This window comes from Chrysemys picta, chromosome 7 (assembly GCF_011386835.1).
Source record: "Chrysemys picta bellii isolate R12L10 chromosome 7, ASM1138683v2, whole genome shotgun sequence".
Classification (NCBI taxonomy): domain Eukaryota; kingdom Metazoa; phylum Chordata; order Testudines; family Emydidae; genus Chrysemys; species Chrysemys picta.
In genome coordinates this window covers 30083203-30105469 of record NC_088797.1, presented here as the reverse complement: position 1 = coordinate 30105469, position 22267 = coordinate 30083203, and the positions used below count along the sequence as shown (strand labels likewise).

Sequence of the window (22267 nt, the reverse complement as noted above, 5' to 3'; positions counted from 1 at the left end):
GATTTAAAAGATGCTTTCTTCACGATTCCAGTTGACACCCAGTCCCAGGACATATTCTCCTTCGAATGGGAAGACAAACGAAGGGTTAAAAAGCAGCTTTGCTGGACAGTATTGGCTCAAGGATTTAAAAATTCCCCCACTCTGTTCGGCCAGGCTCTGGCCAGAGACTTGGAGGAGTGGGATAATTCAGACAGAGTCCTCCTGCTGCAATATGTAGATGACTTGTTAATTGCTGCTGTGGGTCTAATCCCTTGTCTCAGAGCTACTGTGAGTCTCCTAAACTTTATTGGACTGCGAGGATACAGGGTATCTCAAAGGAAAGCCCAAATTGCTCTTTCAGAGGTTCAATATCTGGGATTTCACATCAGGCAGGGAGAGAGACAGCTCTCAAACGAAAGGAAGGAGGCTATCTGCCAAGTTCCCATCCCCAGCAACCGTAAACGGCTTAGGGCATTCCTGGGCATGGCAGGTTTTTGCAGAATATGGATTCCAGAGTTTGGACTGTGGGCTAAACCTCTGTATGAATGTGTTAAGGGAGCGGAACATGACCCCTTTCACTGGTCCCCAGAAGCGGACAGGGCATTTAAAATCTTGAAAAGGAAGCTGATGGAAACTCCAGCCCTAGGTCTGCCCGATCTATCTAAGCCGTTCCAACTGTATGTGCATGAACGAAAAGGGGTAGCTTTGGGAATGCTTACCCAGCTATTAGGTGCCTGGAAGCGTCCTGTGGCATACTTCTCTAAACAACTGGATCAAGTTTCAAAGGGATGGCCAGCCTGTTTGAGGGCGGTCGCAGCTACTGCTCTAGTGCTTGGGGAAGCTGAAAAACTGACACTGGGAGGAACTGTGCAAGTGTATGTTCCCCATATGGTCCGAGCCTTGCTGGACACTAAGGGTGGTCTCTGGCTCACACAGGCTCGGGTTGCTCGGTACCAGGCGAAGCTATTAGAGAATCCTGAAGTCACCCTGCAGATCTGTCCCTCCCTTAATCCAGCTACACTACTACCAGAGACAGAAAAGCAGGAACATGACTGTCTAGAAATCATAGATGTTCAGTATTCTAGCCGTCCAGATTTAAAAGATCAGCCACTCCCAAATGCTGACTTGGAATGGTATACAGATGGAAGTAGTACTGTTGTGGATGGGCAAAGGAGGGCTGGTTATGCTGTTGTGTCTCTTTATGATACCGTGGAAGCTGAAAGTTTACCTGCTGGGACATCTGCCCAACTTGCTGAACTAATGGCCCTGACTCGTGCACTCGAGCTGGCAAAAGACAAACGGGTTAATATCTTTACTGACTCAAAGTATGCTTTTGGGGTATTGCATGCTCACGCTGGTTTGTGGAAGCAAAGGGGAATGCTAACAGCCCAAGGCTCTCCGATCAAGTATGGGTCTCAAATTCTCCGGCTTTTAGAAGCAGTACAACTCCCCTCAGCAGTAGCAGTGGTGCATTGCAAAGCCCATCCAAGGGAAGATCAAGATGTAACCAAGGGCAATGCCAGAGCAGACAGGGAAGCTAAGCGAGCTGCTACCCTGAAATCACCAACAGAGGAGAATGCCCAAATGCATGCCCTTATCCCATCAATGGGTGAGCTTGCAGCCCCTCAGTACTCCCAAGAGGACAGAAACCTGGCTGACAGTCTCGGTCTCCAGGAAAAAGAGGGATGGCTTTATACCACAGAGGGAAAAATCCTCCTGCCCAAGGGCTTGATTCGACCAGTGTTGCAGAAACTGCATCAAACCACACGCGCAGGCAGAGAGGCTCTTACCCAGCTTATGAATAAATATTTTCTAACCTCTGAACTTAAACCCTTAGCATCACAGGTACAAGCTGAATGTTTAATCTGCCAAAAGAATAACCCTCGACCAGGAGTAGCAGTGCCACCAGCCACCCTGGAACCTACCCCAGGCCCAGGATTAGTGTGGCAAATAGACTTTACTGAGTTTCCCAGGACCCAAGGGTACAGGTACCTCCTCGTCTTAGTGGATCGATTCAGTGGATGGCCTGAGGCCTTCCCATGTCGCAACAACACTGCCAAGACAGTGGCTCTTAAGTTTGTCAAGGAAATCATTCCTCGCTTCGGCCTTCCCCAGTGGATGGAATCTGACAATGGAACACACTTCACATCTCAAATTGTTCATAAGATATTAAGTGCTCTGCAAATCCCCTGGAAGCGCCACACACCCTGGCGACCACAAGCCAGTGGAGTAGTGGAACGCACAAATCAGACACTCAAGCGACACCTCTCAAAGGTCTGTCAGGAGGCCTCTCTTAAGTGGCCTGATGCCTTGCCCCTTGTGTTACTTCGCATTCGTGCTCTCCCTAAGGGCAGGATAGGGCTTAGTCCCTTCGAGATTATGTTTGGAAGAGCATGGCCTATGAATGGTACCCCAGTTCTGGCAGGGGAGTGGGAGATGGGGTGTGGTTTCTTGTCTCAGTACATGTGCTCTCTGTCTGCTGTTCTTTCTTCTCTTCACAGGTACACCAAAGATTCACAGCCTCTTCTACCGGATACTCTGGTCCACTCCCTGCAGCCTGGTGACTCCGTTCTCGTGCGGACCTGGAAGGACGAGCCTCTCCAAGAGAAGTGGAAGGAACCCCACAACGTCCTGCTTGTCACCCATACAGCGGCAAAGGTCGAAGGACACAAGAACTGGATTCATCACTCTCGACTGAAAGCAGTGCCCACTCCTAAACAGTGGACTGTCCAGCCTGCGGAGAAAACCGCTAGCGACGATTTGGGACTTAAGCTGTTATTCAAAAGACAGTAAGGGTCGCTGGGAATGCGTTGTGATCTTTCTGAACAGTCACAGCATACTCCCCGCGAGAACCCTGAGCATTGGTTTTATTTTCTCACAGAAGGCCGACCTGGCCTATGTATTTGGTCTTGTTATTTTTTTGACTTGTTTAGTGTCAACAATTCTTCTTATCTTCTGGGCATTTGGGTTGTTGTAATTGTCTGTGCCCTTATTGGAGAAGAGTGTTGTACCTATGTCCCAGAGTTTTCACAGGACATTAACAAGCACATCTTGTCAGCTGAAAGGGCCTTTAACCAGTGGAAGGCCCAGGAAAAAGAACCCACTATTTTGAATTCCCTTTGGGGTTGGATACCTGGTTTAGGGGAATTAGGAGGTATAGGGGGAAGCATTGTTCGCATCTTGCTCACAGGTGTGGTGATATGTTTTGTTCTTTTTCTTTTGCTCATTTGCTGTAAAGTGCTCATATGTAAGATTTGTACCTCCCATACCCCAGAAGTCCCCTTATACCCTCTCATTGATAATCCTGATTGCATGGAGCTTAATCGCATTTTGTCTTTAGAGTATGAGAAAAACTCTGACAAAGGTTTGTTGAGTGTTCTCAAAGGAGGGATTGTTGGGGTCCACTAGGCATAGCTACCAGGTAACTCGGGAGAGTGCAAGGCCAAAAGTGCCGATGAAGCTCTTTTGCTCTGGGTCTGTGAACCACAGTGACTCCATCTTGGGCACTCTCACCTACTTCTGTGCTAACTGCTTACATGCTCTGAAGCAGGCTGAAGCAGAAATGTAATGTCAGCTTTTTAGCAGATGGCTGCAGTTTCACTCACACTAGCAGAAATAGTAGAGATAAAGAAGCGACAGAAAAGAGGGGTAGTTAGTTTGCAGGCGTTTAATCCAAGGTCGCAAAGACTGGGAAAGTTTTCTCACAAGCTTATGTAGAGTTTATTGTAACAGTTGTCTGGAAGGGAGGGGTAAGGAGGAACAGCCAGAGAAAGAAATGTATGCAAACAGTTTAGAGTATAAAAGGTAAAATTTGTTTGTATTTGTTGCAATTGATTTGAGACATGCTGGTCTCCTAGTGCCATTTCAGAGCTCTGAAATAAACTTGGCTTGCTTTCTCCCCTCGGTGTCTTTATTGGTGCCAAGCACGCCGGGCAACGAACCCCTGTTTACCATCTCGAGGCCCAGTTCTGGGCAGGCAACACCCCTGAATCCTCTGGGTGGCCCTGGAACCCCACCCTGGTTGCTGCTGGCTCCACCCGGCAGAAGGGTTATGTAGAAGTGACTTAGGCCTTGTCTACATTGGCACTTTCCTCGTTAAAACTTTTGTCATTCAGGGGTGTGAAAAAAATACCGCCGAACGACAAAAGTTGTAACGATGAAAAGTGCCAGTGTCGATAGCGCTTCGTCAGTGGGTGATGCTCTCTTGGCGATGCAGCTACCGCCCCTCATTGGGGCTGGTTTCATTTTGTCACCAGGAGAGGGAGGGCAGGCTGGGCTTGCCACAGAGCAGTTGTAGCAGGACTACCACTGTCTAGGTTCAGCTTCCAGCCCTTGGAGCTTTTAAAGGTACAGCAATTTTCACTCTCCCTTCCACCAGTGCGGAGGGATTTGAACCCATCAGTGGTAGTACTGGAAGTCACTAGGCTATCCTTATTCTATGGGGCCAGGAGAAATACTTTCCCCACATGCCATTATCCTTGGGAACTCATGGCTACAAGATATCAAGGCCAAGTACTTGGATTCAGAAAGGGAGTGGACAGTTCTGTGGGTAACTAGAACAAGCGAGTTCCAGGAGATTTACCACATTTTGAAGTGGGTTGGATCTAAAGCTGACGGCTTTGGGCCATGAACCCCCAACCTCTAAATTATCCCATCACTGCTGCAGCTCAACTATTGCGGACAGGCTACTGGGCGCAAACCTCAATGTAAATGCCTTGCCTTGGAGTGATTGACTCCAGTGAGTTACTGGGGATGTTCACACCAGGGCGTGCCCATTGGCACTGCTGCACCAGGGGCTCAGACCAGTTGAGCCCCATCAGTGGGGTAACAGCAGGGCAAATTGACACGAGTGGACGCATGACCTGGGTATGTCGTGCTTGCAAACGCCAGATCCCAGCGGGGTGGGGAGAAATGTTCGGTGACTGGCTCCGAGCCTTGTCCCCTGTGTGGGTATGTGAAGTGCCCAGAGCCTCACAGGAGCCACTGAAGGAGAAGGCCTGATGTTCCTTGATCTGTGTTCTGCACTAATAATAAATGATGAACCCAGTGCCTGAGCTGCATTTTCTGCCTGGGGCCGGAGACCCCCCAAAACAAAGGGGTGCTGCTTTGCAGCTTTAAAGTGGACTTTCCATGGGTAAGGAGGAAGTGAAACGAAATTGAGGGCACTTCCCTCCCTTAGACTCCTCAGCTATGCTCACCCCCTTAGTTCCAAGCTCTGGTTCTCTGCCTGCTTTGACAGAGTCATAGACTGTGAGGCCAGCAGGGCCCACTGTGATCACCCAGTCTGACCTCCTGTGTCACAGGCCTTAGGACTGCCCTGAAGTGATTCCTGATTGAATTACAACACGTACTTCAGACAGAAATCCAAACTTGATTTAAAAATGGCCAGAGAATCTGCCCCACCCCCTGGGAAGTTGTTCCAATGGTTAATTCCCCCCCACTACTAAAAATTATTTCCAGTCTGTGTTTTGTCTAGGTTCAGCTTCCAGCCCTTGGAGCTTTTAAAGGTACAGCAATTTTCACTCCCCCTCCCACCAGTGCGGAGGGATTTGAACCCATCAGTGGTAGTACTGGAAGCCACTAATCTAGCCTTAATCTACAGGGCCAGGATTAATATTTTCCCCACATGCCATTATCCTTGGGAACTCATGGCTACAAGATGCCAAGTACTTGGATTCAGAAAGGGAGTGGACGGTTCTGTGGGTAACGAGAACAAGCGAGTTCCAGGAGATTTACCACATTTTGAAGTGGGTTGTATCTAAAGCTGACGGCTTTGGGCCATAAACCCTCAACCGCTAAATTATCCCATCACTGCTGCAGCTCAACTATTGGGGACTGGCTACTGGGCGCAAACCTCAGTGTAAATGCCTTGCCTTGGAGTGATTGACTCCAGTGAGTTACTGGGGACGTTCACACCAGCGTGTGCCCATTGGCGCAGGTGTACTAGGGGGCTAACAGCAGTTGAGCCCCATCAGTGGGGTAACAGCAGGGCAAATTGACACGAGTGGACGCGTGGCCTGGGTATGTCGTGCATGCAAATGCCAGATCCCAGCAGGGTGGGGGGAAATGTTCGGTGACTGGCTCCTAGCCTTGTCCCCTGTGTGAGTATGTGAAGTGCCCAGAGCCTCACAGGAGACACGGAAGGACAAGGCTTTTGTGTCTGCGGGGAGGGGACGGTTTTTTTGGAGCCAAGCAAATTGGGAATTTGGACATAAGTGTGTGGGGGGAGGGTAAGAGGCAGATGGAGCAATGAAAAATAACCAGCCATTGAGCCGACCATAGTGAGATGCTGCAGTAAAGTGGTTTATTGCTACTAGTGAAGCAGGTCCAAGACCCAGCGGTAACAGAAAGAGCCCAGAGGCTCCAGTTTTGGCATTAATCAGGGATTAGAAATCAGTCCGGAAGCAGAGGAATTGGTTGATTTCCAACCCCAGTTTGGATTCAAGACACTGATCGCCCATCACGTACTGGGAATAAGGCTGGGGGAGTAGAGAAAAGAAGTGCAAGACGGAGCCGGCCTGTCTCCTGTGAAACTTTGTTAGTGGAGCAGATGATGTGTTCATGGGGCTCAGTGACAGCCAGAATTGCAGCGAAAGTCTATCTGTGTCCTCTTGAGCCAGGGCTGAGACCAGATCTGGAAGTTACAGCGCACTTTCTAGGGGAGGAATGAAGCACATTAGAATGGGGGTGATTCTCAGAGGGGTTCCCAGTAAAACCCAGCTGTCCTCTTCCCCCCCAACCTCACAGCCTGACCATGGGCAAGTCACATGTCTCCGTGCCTCAGTTTTCCCACTGGTAAAAAGGACGGGGGGAGGAGGGAGGCAGTGAAGCTAAAGTCATTGCTGTGTGTGTAGTGGCGAGATGCTGTGGATTTGTGGGGCATAAAACCATCTGAAGCTAACTGATCTCAGTGTCCAGTACATCCACACCCCTGTATTTCGTGTGTTTATCCTCACACCCCCCCTGGGCGGCAGGGCAGTGCTTCTAGTCCCATTCTACAGATGGGGAAACCAAGGCACAGAGCGAGGAAGCGACTGGCCCAGGCTCGCACAGGGAGTCTGGCAGAGCAGGGAATAAAACCCAGCTTCCCTGGACCTCAGGTAAGTGACCTCCCCACTCCCCATCCTTGTGACTCTGCCATGCCCAGCAGTTCCTTGCCCCTGCCCCAGAATCAGGTCCCAGCTCAGGCAATGCCAGGTTTTAACCTCCCTCCCATTCTGTGCCCAGCAGTTCCTGCTATTTACCCTCCAGTTCGATACACAAAGAGCCGGCTGGTATTGGAGGTGGATTGGGCTGGGAAAGCAGCAAGGGCAGGAATAGCAAAGGGCTCCAGGCTACCTCCCTCTGCGCCACACCAAGCAAATCCCCCACCCCACCTTCTAATCTGCGCCTTCTCCAAGGCCAGCAGAGGTTGTTTGGTTTCAATCGGGTCGCAATAGATTCTGGCTGAGCTGCCTCCCGCCCCTACTGCAGTGTGGAATTGGGGCAGGGCTGGGCCCTGCTAGTTAGGAGCGGATGATGATGATGATACAGTTTTACAGGGTTTAGACACAACGGAAACATTTCCCTTTGCTCTGTCGATGTTCTCAAACGCAGCACCCTGCCCAGAGCGGATCCAGGACCCCACAGCCAGAGCAACAGTGAGTGTGAGCCCCTCCCTGGTCTGGACTCCACCCAGTGCCAGGCATGAGGGGACCCCCCCACCCCGATCTCACTGGTGGGGGCGTGGCTTTAAATAATTGTCTCAGAAAATCAATTCTTGGCAAACCGAACTGGTGCCCCAAACCCAGGAGCTGAACCCCGAATAGGCCCAGTCCCGTCCTCTCACCTTTTGCTGGGATGGGGGTGGCAGGGGGCACTTGTTAGGATCCACATCACCTTGGTTTTTCGTGCACAGTGTCTCCACCAGCTCCATGGTCAGATATAGCATGATCCCGGACACAACCTGGAGGGAGATTGAGGAGCCCGCCTTAGGGATGAGTCCCAGCGCGATCCCCTAGCTCTGCCCCCCACCCCTGAATACCAGGAAATATGAGGGGCTGAGCTCTGAGCCTCCCCATGGCCACACGCTGTCTCCTAGGCCGTGTCCAAGCAAAGGCAGTTCTGGGGGGGGTCAGTCTGTCCCACTGGGGCTATGATCCGGGTTCAAAGCCCTTTGCAGGCATCAGGGGATTTGCTCCCAGCGCCCTGGGGCATTAGCGCCCATCCCCATATCACAGAGCAAGGAGCAGGGAATGAGGGGAAAGGGCAAAGTCAGCCAAAGGGCCTCCCCCTGGGGCCTCAGCTAGGGAAGCCTTGGGCTGGGTTTTCAGTGCTGTTGGGGCAGCGGGACACTGAGGTACCAGCCTCATTGTCCACCCCCACTGCGGGTCCCAGCTATACATCCCCTTCCCCCCAGGTCCAAGCCCCACCAGATCCCTTCCACCCGCACCCTGCAGCCTTACCGCAACTCTGCCCCCTGGATCCCAGCCCCACCAGACCCCTCATTTCGGGTTGCACCCACAGTACCCACGGCCTTACTCCCCTCACCTGCCCCCTGTAACACCTGAATCCACTCACCTGTCTCTGGGCGCTCAGCACCTGCAGCCCCTTGCTGTAGTATATGCAATTATTGCGGTCGTTGTAGGTCTTTACGGCTACTTGTGCCGCCTGCTGGACTTCTGGGTCTGACACTGGCACATTGTGCAGCCCCCCAGGAATAGAGGCCCCCAGAGTGAGGGGAACCCCCAGGAGGAGCAGCAAGCAAAGCCAGGGACCTGCCACTGCTGCAGGGAACGCCATGGCTGAGAGTGGCCAGAGCTGGGGATGGGGTGCTAAGATATAGGCAGGGGGCCCCACCCCCTGGGATGGCCCCACCCACATGGGGAGGAGCCATGCTCCTGATGGCCGCACCCAGAGGAGGTAGAAAAATGTCACCCTACATTACATAAGACCCAAGTATAGATGGGAAATAAACCCTCAGGGCTTGATTCAGCCAGGGGAAAAGGGCCTTTATGGGACAGGCCATCCCAGAATTCCCCATTACATGGGGCATTTCTTGCACCTTCCTCTGAAGCAACTGGCAATGGCCACTGTCACAGACGGGATGCTAGGCTAGATGGGCCCATTGTTCTAAATGGGTGTGGCCAGTCCTGGGAGAGCCCCGCCCCCAGTAGAAAGCCCCACGTACAGCAGCTGGAGAAACATCCCCTCACAGGGAGCCCTGCTAGCTGCCGGATGGAGCCCTGCCCCTTGGGGTCTGCCCTGCCTCAGAGAAAAAGGCCAGCCCTCAGCTACATTTAGGGTGACGAGACAGCAAGTGTGAAAAATCGAGACGGGGCTGGGGATTAAGAGCCTATATAAGAAAAAGACCCCAAAATCAGGACTGTCCCTATAAAATTGGGACATCTGGTTACCCTAGCTAAATTCCCCTGTTGGTCAGCTAGTAGTTGGGCAATGGGCACCAATTGATCTATTTTCCTTTGTCCCAAATCCATAGTATTTATGGACAAGGGAGGGACGGGTGCAAAGAGACTGGTTGCCAGGGCCTCCCATTTGGTGTTGTCTGCCATGGCCTGTGTAACATTCTCAATCTACACATGTGGCCATAGGGCCTGGGTCCCAATCGGAGTCAGAGAGGTGAGGGTCAGACAGAATCCATCCGGGCTCCCCTGGCATGGTGCTGTCCCCACAGAAAGGTGGTGGTATCCCAGAGCACATGCTATGTCCCCAAGCTGTACCCCCTCCTTCACTCTCTCTTTAATGACTGGTCAGGCCTAACCTCCCTCACTTGTGGTCAGGTTTATTTGTGCCCAATTTCACCCCGTTCCCCATGAGGATTTGGGGGATCTGTCTGTACAAATTATGAATTTTGGTTCATATTATGGAGTGGCTCTTATGAAAACTGCTGTACCATGAATGCCCGTCCTGATGCATAACCCTGTGCACTCCCAGCCGGAGAGAGAGCAGGTCTTGCCCACGCTGAGGACAATGGAGAGTTCTTAGCTTTGATCCCAGAATAGTTATGCTAATGAGTGGGCATCCTAGGGGAAACTGCTTGTACCCATCCTCTCTGAGGGGAGGGGGTTTAGGGGCCGTGAGTTGTTACCAACCCACAGAGCAAAGGAAGCCAGGTGTTGGGAGGGGTATGTAGAGAGAGTCACATGGGGAACTTGAGGTTTGTCCCACAGGATGCCTTGCAAGAGGAAGGAACGGGTGGGTCAGACTGGCCAAGGGAGGCATGCTGGGGAAGCAGCCTCCATGAGGAGAAGCAGCCCTGAATGTAGGGCTGTATGAGGCAGGGGACTCCACCTGCCTGCTTGGACACAGATGATCCCCCCAAGACCTCCCCAGGGAAGGGGGGACTTGCACAGGGCTTTGGGATTTGGAGGTTTGTTGTGTCCTGTCGGGTCTGGGCTCTTTGTGCTCTGCCTGTTAAGTAGAAGAGAGCCACAGGGTGGGAGGCTGGGCAAAGCGTGCGCATGTTAAACAGCTGCCATGGGCCTCCTGAGAGAGCTAAGCGGTATCCAGGAGGCTCCCACCTTGGGCTGGGTCTTGGGACGGAGCAGACTGACGGGTCCGTGCTGTACAGGCCATAGTTGAATTGCGGCCTGAGTAACTGTGGTTGGCCAAATGTCCACGTTAGCGTTACTGAGACATGCTTGAAGTAGCTTTTTGGGATGCAGGGCAAAAGGTTATTAGGCTGAGGTCACTGACCCCACCTTTTCACGTACACACCCAGTGTCAGTAACTCACTGTCATGAAGATGTGCTGAAATGACCAATCGTGTAATGCTGATGGGCATTCAGGACATACAGAACATTAAGACACTTATGTCCGGTTTAAGCAGAAGTGTGTTACCAAGTCCTCCTCATGTGGGCCGCTCACATGTCCTACTTACAAAGAAAATGTCTCTGTGTGATCACCAAAGGGTTTTGCACAAAAATGTCCCTCTCAGACTGGAATCTTCTACTATGACCTCAGATTGAAATTCCAATTTATTGGTGCAAATGGGCTTGAGTCAACTTGCTGGAATCGCCAGTATTGCCAACCCCAAAACTCATGAGCCAGGCTCACCAAAAATCATGAGATTGTTTTTACATAATCTCATGATTTTAAAGCCAATCAATTTGGGGTTCTTTTTATTTGCCTTCTGTTTTCGGGTGCACGCGGGGCACATTTTGAAGCTTTTGATACAGCCATGAGGGCTAGAAACGTATTTTTCTTTAAGAATGAAGGTGAAGTCATCACATCGCCACTTGACTTCAGGAGCTGGGGCTTTAAGGAAAACAATAATTATCATGAGACTCAAGGCAAAATCATGAGTTGGCAACACTGAATCTCTAATTGGACCAGAGTGGTCCCTAAGGTGGAGCAAGGGAACAGAGATGCCCACAAAAGGTGTTAACCTTGTGGAAGGAAAGCGGGGGCTCCCTCACACCAGTGACACCTGAAGCCCTTCCCTGAACTAACCATCCAGAGAAGACGTGAAGAAATCTGACCATCAGCTAAACGCAGCCTGAAGCTACAACTAACAGCAGGTCTGAACTTAAAATGCTGCATCGGCGCAGTTGCACCAATGCAGCTGCTCCACTACAGCATTATAATGAAGACGGTCCTGCGCCGACCGGAGAGAGCTCCCCCGTCAGCGTTGTTAATCACCTCCCCGAGAGGCAGTACCTATGTTGACGGGGCTTGCTGACATAGCGCTGTCTACACGGGGGTTAGGTTGGTGTAACTATGTCACTCAGGAGTGCGGAGTTTTCAGTAGTTATACCGATCTAGGTCTGCAGTGTAGACCAGAATTAAGGCTATGTCTACTCTTAAGACACAAGAGCAGCATAGCTGTGCCACTGCTGCGCTTCAGTGTAGACGCTACCTATGCCGACGGGAGGGGTTCTCCCATTGGCATAGGTAATCCAGCTCCATGAGAGGCAGTGGCTAGGTGGATGGAAGAATTCTCCTGTTGATCTAGGGCGGTCTAAACTGGGGGTGAGAGTGGCTTCACTATGCTGCTCAGGAGTTTGTTTGTAGCTTTCCTGGGAAGTGCTGAAGTAATTTTTGTGGTTACCTTCTACATTGATGTAATGACTCATTGTAATGATTGATGATTAGAGAAATTGACTCACTGATTTACTGACTGAATTTCAATTGTAACCTTGCATTGTCTGGTGTTCTATTCGGATTAGTTTAGGGAAATTAGATGTAAGCAGGATCTAAAGGAACGGAATGAATTCTCGCCTGACAGCTAGCTGGAAGAAGGAGAAACTTCCAGAGCAAACTATTTACATGAACACACCTACTCTGCTTAGATAGCCAGCAGATAGAGCGGCGTTGCTCAAAATAATCAACTTTGGCTGGTGTTGTCCTTCAAATCACTTTAGTGCTGAACGCAGTGAAATGCTGTTACCAATGTTGTTGGTATTATTGTATGAATACAGGGAAGGACTGCTTAACCTGTCCCAAATGAATGGGGTCACCCTCAGGTGAAAGGACATCATTAAGCCAGGGGCTCGAATGCCAGAGCCTTGTGAATGTAAGAGGGATGAGGACAGGTGCTCTAGCAGGAGGTTCTCCCCAGACTGGTTTAACCTGTTCCTTCCCTTTACTGTTCAAAGAAAGAGCTAAATAAGCTTCATTACGAGCCTCTTTGTTGTTTGAAATGCTCAATCAGAGCTGAAATCAGTTGTGGTGGGACTGTATTTCTGCCCAGCTTGCTAAGAGCTAAACATCACTGAGAGCTGAAATCACTGTGAGATGGAGCAGTGTTTCTGCCCAGCCTGCAAAGATGTGAAAATTACTAAGGGTATGTCTCCACTACAAAATTAGGTTGATTTTATAGATGTTGATTTTTATACAGTCAATTGTGTGTGTCCCCACTAAGTGCATTAAGTCGGCGGAGTGCGTCCACAGTACTGAGGCTAGCATCGACTTTTGGAGCATTGCATTGTGGGTAGCTGTCCCACAGGCTCCGCCTCGCATTGAGCTCCCAATGCCTGATAGGGCAAAAACATTGTTGCGGGTGGTTCTGGTTGTCAGGCCCACCTCCCTCCCTCCCTCCCTCCCTCCGTGAAAGCAACGGCAAACAATCGTTTCTCACGTTTTTTCCTGGGTTACCCATGCAGACGACATACCATGGCAAGCATGGTATCCCGCTCAGCTCACTGTCGCCATATGTCTCATGGGTGCTGCTGGCAGACGCGGTACTGCATTGCTACATAGTGACATCTCCTTGCCTTGCCTTGCCGGTGAGAGACGGTGCAGTTCGACTGCTAACCGTCGTCGTCGTCGTCGTCTCGTGGGTGCTCCTGGCCAACCTCAGTGAGGTTGGTCAGGGGCGCCTGGGCAGACATGGGAGTGACTCCAGGTCATTCTCTTCTTTAAGTTTCATCTAATGGAGATTCAGTCCTGCTTGGAATATCATGCGAGCTGGAGGCTTTTGCCTCAGGCTGCTCTCCCACCCGGCAGCACTGCACGGTCGCACCTACCCCAGCCTACCCCTTGCTTCCCATGGCTCATGAAGCCTGGACAGTAGTAAGGAGCAGTCCAACTATAGGCTGAGCAAGTGCAGAATGGTGGTAGAATGTGCCTTTGGACGTTTAAAAGCTCTCTGGCGCTGTTTGTTGACTAGGCTGTTTGTGATTAGAAGAGCACAGCAAGGTGCGCTGCGCATCAGAGGCTTTGAAAACCAGTTTCATGAGTGGCCAGGCTTCGGTGTGACAGTGACAGTTGTGTGTGTTTCTCCTTGATGCAAACTCGCCCCCTTTGTTGATTTTAATTCCCTGTAAGCCAACCCTGTAAGCCATGTCGCCAGTCGCCCCTCCCGCCTCCTTCCGTGAAAGCAACGGCAAACAATCATTTCTCGACGTTTTTCCTGGGTTACCCGTGCAGACGCCATACCACGGCAAGCATGGAGCCCGCTCAGCTCACCACGGCAGTTATGAGCACTGTAAACACCATGCGCATTATCCTGCAGTATATGCAGCACGAGAAACTTCAAAAGCAGGCGAGGAGGCAACGGCAGCGGGGTGACGAGAGTGATAAGGACATGGACACAGACTTCTCTCAAAGCACGGACCCTGGCAATTTGGACATCATGGTGGTAAAGGGGCAGGTTCATGCTGCGGAACACCGATTCTGGGCCCGGGAAACAAGCACAGACTGGTGGGACCGCGTAGTGTTGCAGGTCTGGGATGATTCCTTTCGCATGCGTAAGGGCACTTTCATGGTACTTTGTGACTTGCTTTCCCCTGCCCTGAAGTGCAAGAATACTAAGATGAAAGCAGCCCTCACAGTTCACAAGCGAGTGGTGATAGCCCTCTGGAAGCTTGCAAAGCCAGACAGCTACCGGTCAGTCGGGAATCAATTTGGAGTGGGCAAATCTATTGTGGGGGCTGCTGTGATCCAAGTAGCCAACGTGATCACTGAGCTGCTGCTATCATGGGTAGCGACTCTGGGAAATGTGCAGATCATAGTGGATGGCTTTGCTGCAATGGGATTTCCTAACTGTGGTGGGGCGATAGACGGAACGCATATCCCTATCTTGGGACCGGAGCACCAAGGCAGCCAGTACATAAACCGAAAGTGGTACTTTTCAATGTACTGCAAGCATTGGTGGATCACAAGGGACATTTCACCAACATCAACGTGGGATGGCCGGGAAAGGTACATGACGCTGGCATCTTTAGGGACTCCGGTCTGTGTGAACGGCTGCAGCAAGGGACTTACTTTCCAGACCAGAAAATAGCTGTTGGGGATGTTGAAATGCCTATAGTTATCCTTGGATACCCAGCCTACCCCTTAATGCCATGGCTCATGAAGCCATACACAGGCAGCCTGGACAGTAGTCAGGAGCTGTTCAACTATATGCTGAGCAAGTGCAGAATGGTGATAGAATGTGCATTTGGACATTTAAAAGCGCGCTGGCGCGGTTTACTGACTCGGTTAGACCTCAGCGAAACCAATATTCCCATCGTTATTACTGCTTGCTGTGTGCTCCACAATATCTGTGAGAGTAAGGGGGAGACGTTTATGGCGGGGTGGGAGGTTGAGGCAAATCGCCTGGCCGCTGATTACGCACAGTCAGCTACCAGGGCGGTTAGAAGAGCACAGCAGGGTGCGCTGTGCATCAGAGAAGCTTTGAAAACCAGTTTCATGACTGCCCAGGCTACGGTGTGAAAGTTCTGTTTATTTCTCCTTGATGAAAACCCGCCCCCTTGGTTCACTCTACTTCCCTGTAAGCCAACCGCCCTCCCCTCCCCCCTTTGATCACTGCTTGCAGAGGCAATAAAGTCATTGTTTCAAATTCATGCATTCTTTATTACTTCGTCACACAAATGGGGGGATAACTGCCAAGGTAGCCCAGGAGGGGTGGGAGAGGAGGGAAGCACGGGGTGGGGTGGTGGAAGAGGGGAGTAGGGAAGGACAAGGCCACACTGCACTTCAAAACGTATTGAATGCCAGCTTTCTGTTGCTTGGGAAGTCCTCTGGGGTGGAGTGGTTGGATGCCTGGAGGCCTCCCGACTGCGTTCTTGGGCGTCTGGGTGAGGAGGCTATGGAACTCTGGGAGGAGGGCGGTTGGTTAAACAGGGGCTGCAGCGGCGGTCTGTGCGCCTGCTGCCTTTCCTGCACCTCAACAATATGGTGGAGAATATCAGTTTGATCCTCCAGTAGCCTGAGCATTGCTTCCTGCCTCCTCTCATCACGCTGACGCCACCTATCATCTTGATCCCGCCACCTGTCCTTGTGTTCATTTTGTGCTTTCCTGCACTCTGACAGTATCTGCCTCCATGCATTCTGGTGGGCTTTTTCAGCGTGGGAGGACTGCATGAGTTGAAATAACATTTCATCACAAGTGCGTTTTTTTCGCCTTCTCATCTTCGCTAGTCTCTGGGACGGAGATGATACGGGGAGCGTTGAAACATTTGCAGCTGTGGGAGGAAAAAAAGGGAGAGTAGTATTTAAAAAGACACATTTTAGAGAACAATGGGTAGATTCTTTTACGGTTAACCAAGCTGTTAACATTACATCGCTCATGTGCTTTCTTTACAAGGTCGCATTTTGCCTCTTATATTGAGGGCCTGCCAGTTTGGTGTGAGAGATCACACACGCAGGGCTGGCGGACAACAGAATTTGACTTGCAGGCAGACATGGTAAGCTATAGTCTTTTGGCTTCTTTAACCTTCATAACATGTGGGAATGGTTTCAAACAGCAGCACCCTCATTTCCCATACCAAGCACCATTTGGGTTGGCCATTTAAAATGGGTTGGCCATTTAAAAGGAGGGGCTGCAGTTTTTGGGTTAACGTGCAGCACAAACCCAACCAAACCACCCCACACAAACACACCCAATTCTCTGGGATCATTCATAGATTCATAGATTATAGGACTGGAATGGACCTCGAGAGGTCATCGAGTCCAGTCCCCTGCCCGCATGGCAGGACCAAATACTGTCTAGACCATCCCTGATAGACATTTATCTAACCTACTCTTAAATATCTCCAGAGACGGAGATTCCACAACCTCCCTAGGCAATTTGTTCCAGTGTTTAACCACCCTGACAGTTAGGAACTTTTTCCTAATGTCCAACCTAGACCTCCCTTGCTGCAGTTTAAACCCATTGTTTCTGGTTCTATCCTTAGAGGCTAAGGTGAACAAGTTCTCTCCCTCCTCCTTATGACACCCTTTTAGATACTTGAAAACTGCTATCATGTCCCCTCTCAGTCTTCTCTTCTCCAAACTAAACAAACCCAGTTCCTTCATAGGTCATGTTCTCAAGACCTTTAATCATTCTTGTTGCTCTTCTTTGGACCCTTTCCAATTTCTCCACATCTTTTTTAAAATGCGGCGCCCAGAACTGGACACAATACTCCAGCTGAGGCCTAACCAGAGCAGAATAGAGCGGAAGAATGACTTCTTGTGTCTTGCTCACAACACACCTGTTAATGCATACCAGAATTATGTTTGCTTTTTTTGCAACAGCATCACACTGTTGACTCATATTTAGCTTGTGGTCCACTATAACCCCTAGATCTCTTTCTGCCGTACTCCTTCCTAGACAGTCTTTTCCCATTCTGTATGTGTGAAATTGATTTTTCCTTCCTAAGTGGAGCACTTTGCATTTGTCTTTGTTAAACTTCATGCTGTTTAACTCAGACCATTTCTCCAATTTGTCCAGATCATTTTGAATTATGACCCTGTCTTCCAAAGTAGTTGAAATCCCTCCCAGTTTGGTATCATCCGCAAACTTAATAAGCGTACTTTCTATGCCAATATCTAAGTCGTTGATGAAGATATTGAACAGAGCCGGTCCCAAAACAGACCCCTGCGGAACCCCACTCGTTACGCCTTTCCAGCAGGATTGGGAACCATTAATAACAACTCTCTGAGTACGGTTATCCAGCCAGTTATGCACCCACCTTATAGTAGCCCCATCTAATTTGTATTTGCCTAGTTTATCGATAAGAATATCATGCGAGACCGTATCAAATGCCTTACTAAAGTCTAGGTATACCACATTGCTTCACCCCTACTCCTACCCCGTGGCTAACAGCGGGGATGATTTCTGTTCAGCCACAGGCAAACAGCCCAGCAGGAACGGCCACCTCTGAATGTCCCCTTAATAAAATTCCAATATTTCAACCAGATGACCATGAATGATATCACTCTCCTGAGGATAACACAGAAAGATAAAGAACGGATGTTGCTTGAATGCCAGCAAATACCGGAACCGTACGCTGCCATTCTTTGTTATGCAATGATTCCAGACTACGTGCTACTGGGCTGGCGTGGTAAAGTGTCCTACCATGGAGGATGGAATAAGGCTGCCCTCCCCAGAAACCTTTTGCAAAGGCTTTGGGAGTACATCCAGGAGAGCTTCATTGAGATGTCTCTGGAGGATTTCTGCTCCATCCCCATACACGTTAACAGACTTTGCCAGTAGCCGTACTGGCTGCGAATGCATCCCAAGTCTTCTTGGCAAATTAATCCTTAAACACGCTTGCTTTTAAACCATGTATTATATTTAAAAAGGTACACTCACCAGAGGTCCCTTCTCCGCCTTCAACGTCCGGGAGCCCGCCTTGGGTGGGTTGGGAGGGTACTGGCTCCAGGGTGATAGACAGTTCCTGGCTGTCGGGGAAAATGGTTTCTCCTCTTGCTTGCTGTGCGCTATCTTCAACCTCCTCCTCCTCCTCATCTTATTCGTCCCCAAAATCCGCATCCCTGTTGCGTGAGAATCCATTGACAGAGTCCACGCACAGGGGTGGGGTAATAGCAGGGGCACCCTCTAGAATGGCATGCAGCTCATCATAGAAGCAGCATGTCTGGGACTCTGACCCGGAGCGGCCATTTGCCTCTTTGATTCTTTGGTTGGCTTGCCTGAGCTCCTTAAGTTTCACGTGGCAATGCTGCGGGTCCCTGTTATAGCCTCTGTCCTTCATGCCCTTGGAGATTTTTTCAAATATTTGGGCATTTCGTCTTTTGGAACGGAGTTCTGATAGCACAGATTCCTCTCCCCATACAGCGATCAGATCCAGTACCTCCCGTTCGGTCCAGGCTGGAGCTCTTTTGCGATTCTGGGACTGGATGGTCACTTGTGCTGATCAGATCGCCACGCTGGCCAAATAGGAAATGAAATTCAAAAGTTCCCAGGGCTTTTCCTGTCTACCTGGCAAGTGAATCTGAGTTGAGAGCGCTGTCCAGAGCAGTCACAATGGAACACTCTGGGATAGCTCCCGGAGGCCAATACTGTCGAATTGCGTCCACACTACCCCAAATTCGACCCGGCAAGGTCGATTTCAGCGCTAATCCCCTCGTCGGGGAGGAGTACCGAAATCGATTTTAAGAGCCGTTTAAGTCGACAAAAATGGCTTCCCCCAGGTCCAAGCCCCACCAGATCCCATCCATCCACACCCTGCTTCGTTGTGTGGACGGGGTAACAGCAGGGCAAATTGACATGAGTGGACACATGGCCTGGGTCTGTCGTGCTTGCAAACAGGGCCGACTCTGTGCTTGTGAGAGGGGAAGTATTTCCTCTCAGAGGCGGCCAGGGGTGGTGTGTAATTATCCCAGGTTCCTGGGTGGGGGCTCAAGCCGGTTCTGTGTTGGATCGATGGAAAGGAATCCCTAGATATTGAACCCCGCAGGGCCGCCCAGCGGGGGGGCAAGTGGGGCAATTTGCCCCGAGCCCCGCAGGGGCCCCCACAAGTTTTTCGGGGCCCCTGGAGCAGGGACCTTCACTCCCTCCGGGGCCCCCAGAAAACTCTCGTGGGGCCCAGGCCCCCGGAGCTTCTTCCACTCCGGGTCTTTGGTGGCAATTCGGTGGCGGGGGCCTCCTGCTGCCGAAGACCCCAGGCCCCCTGTTTGGGTCCACTAGGCATAGCTACCAGGTAACTCGGGAGAGTGGAAGGCCAAAAGTGCCGATGAAGCTCCATCTTGGGAACTCTCACCTACTTCTGTGCTAACTGCTTACATGCTCTGAAGCAGGCTGAAGCAGAAATGTAATGTCAGCTTTTTAGCAGATGGCTGCAGTTTCACTCACACTAGCAGAAATAGTAGAGATAAAGAAGCGAGAGAAAAGAGGGGTAGTTAGTTTGCAGGCGTTTAATCCAAGGTCGCAAAGACTGGGAAAGTTTTCTCACAAGCTTATGTAGAGTTTATTGTAACAGTTGTCTGGAAGGGAGGGGTAAGGAGGAACAGCCAGAGAAAGAAATGTATGCAAACAGTTTAGAGTATGAAAGGTAAAATTTGTTTGTATTTGTTGCACTTGATTTGAGACATGCTGGTCTCCTAGTGCCATTTCAGAGCTCTGAAATAAACTTGGCTTGCTTTCTCCCCTCGGTGTCTTTATTGGTGCCAAGCACCTGTGGCGGAGGTAGAGGCAGAGGTAGAGGACGGTGAGAGGGGAATGGAGGGGGGAGAACATGGGAGGTGGAAGCATGTGACTGTGAGAAGTAGGCCAAGGAAAAGAAGGGCCAGTGAGGGGGGAATAGAACTCAGGAATAGGTTAGAGTGTTTGGATAGCGAGGTGGAGGGGCAGCAGGTGGCGACTGAAGGTGGGAGGGTGAGGAAGAAGAGAAGAGCAGCTAGTCCAAGAGAGAGAGGGGAGGAGTTGATGGAGACAGCACCAATTCTGGGCCCCGGGAGGATTCAGGAAGGCATAAGGGGGAGCATAAGGGAAGATAGGAACAGGCACAGGTCAGGACTAGAGGGATCGGAGACTAGATTACTAGATCGCACTGTTGCCACGCAACGGCAGGTGTATGTGATTGGTGACTCTTTACTGAGGAGATTGGACAGGCCTGTGACCAGGGCGGACCCGGAGAACAGAAGGGTGTGCTGTCTCCCGGGCGCAAAGATACGCGATGTGGACCTGCGGTTGAAAAGGATCCTAAAAGGAGCAGGTAAGAACCCCTTGATAATCCTTCATGTGGGAACGAATGACACGGCTAGGTTCTCGTTAGAGAGGATCAAGGGAGATTATGCCAGGCTGGCGAAGACGCTCAAGGAGATAGAGGCTCAGATTATCTTTAGTGGGATTCTGCCCGTTCCGAGGGAAGGGCAGCAAAGGGCTGATAGGATTGTGAGAATAAATAGTTGGCTAAGGGAGTGGTGCTATAAGGAGGGCTTTGGGATGTATGGCCACTGGGAGGCTTTCGGGGACAGACACCTGTTCTCGCGGGATGGGCTTCACCTGAGTAGGGAAGGAAATAGACTTCTGGGAGGGAGGCTGGCTCATCTAATCAAAAGAGCTTTAAACTAGGAAGTTTGGGGAGACGGTTGGGAGATGCACAGTTAATCTCCACGCCAGATTCCAGTATGGAAAAGGTGAGTAAAAGGAGAGGAGACATAGCCGGGGAGATGAGATTGGACATAGGAAGGACAGGGGGGACGGACACAAGGAGGCCCGCAACATATAGTGCTGCTAATGGGAGACGGGCTAAACGACATACATTAGGGTGTTTATACACCAATGCCAGAAGCCTAGGTAATAAAATGGAGGAATTGGAGCTCTTGGTCCAGGAACTGAAACCGGATATCGTAGGAATAACGGAAACGTGGTGGAATGGCAGTCAAGACTGGAACACAGGTATGGAGGGGTATGCGCTGTTTAGGAAAGACCGGAACAAAGGTAAAGGTGGGGGGGTGGCCTTGTATGTCAATAGTGAAATAAACTGTAAAGAAATAATAGTGGATGGATTAGATAACACAGAGTCTGTCTGGGCAATACTCACACTGGGTAATAGGACTACTAGAGCCTCTCCGGGGATAGTGCTTGGAGTGTGCTATAGACCGCCGGGATCGACCCAGGATATGGATAAGGAACTATTTAATGTGTTTAGAGAAGTAATTACTAACAGAAACTGTGTAATTATGGGGGACTTTAACTTCCCTGATATAGATTGGGGAACAAACGCTAGTAGCAATAACAGGGCTCAGATGTTCCTAGAAGTGCTTGCTGATCAATTCCTCCATCAAGTGGTAACTGAACCGACGAGGGGGGAGGCCATTTTAGATTTGATTCTGGCAAGTAGTGAGGACCTTGTTGAGGAAGTGGTAGTAGGGGACAATTTGGGCTCCAGTGATCATGAGCTAATTCGGTTTAAAATACATGGAAGGAGTAACAGAATTAAATCAAAGACTAGGGTTTATAATTTTAAAAAGGCCAATTTTAACAAACTAAGGGGACTGATAAGGGAAGTGGACTGGGCAAACGTATTAATGGATTTAAAAGCAGAAGAAGCCTGGGATTACTTTAAGTTAAAGATGCATGAGCTGTCGGAGGCCTGTATTCCAAAAAAGGGAAAAAGATTACTAAGCAAGAGATTTAGACCGAGCTGGATGAGCGACCGACTCAAAGGGGCAATTAGGAAAAAACAGAAAGCGTATAAAGAGTGGAAGAGGGGAGGGATCAGTAAGGAAATGTACCTAAGTGAAGTCAGAGAATGTAGAGATAGAGTGAGAAAGGCCAAAGGCCGTGTAGAGTTGGAACTAGCGAGGGGAATTAAAAGCAATAGTAAGAGGTTTTACAGCCACATAAATAGGAAGAGAGCAAAGAAAGAAGAAGTGGGACCTCTGAAGTCTATTGCCGGAGAGGAGATTAAAGACAATCTAGGCATGGCGCAATATCTTAATGAATATTTTGCATCGGTGTTTAATGAGGCCAATGAAGGTATTAGGGATACTAGCACCACTATAGAGGGGCATTCGGGATGGGGGATTACCGTATCCGAGGTGGAAACAAAACTTGAACGCCTTAATGGGGCTAAGTCGGGAGGACCGGACGATCTACATCCGAGAATATTGAAGG

General features: G+C 50.3%; 1 long non-coding RNA gene across 1 annotated transcript; it reads right to left on the bottom strand.

Moving 5' to 3' along the window:
* Positions 1–6194: 6194 nt before the first annotated feature.
* On the bottom strand, positions 6195–8985 carry LOC103307342 (uncharacterized). The gene is made up of 3 exons (XR_010589068.1): positions 8539–8985; positions 7808–7924; positions 6195–6634 (listed from the first exon to the last, which is right to left on the bottom strand). It is a non-coding gene; the product is annotated as an uncharacterized LOC103307342 (long non-coding RNA).
* Positions 8986–22267: the final 13282 nt, after the last annotated feature.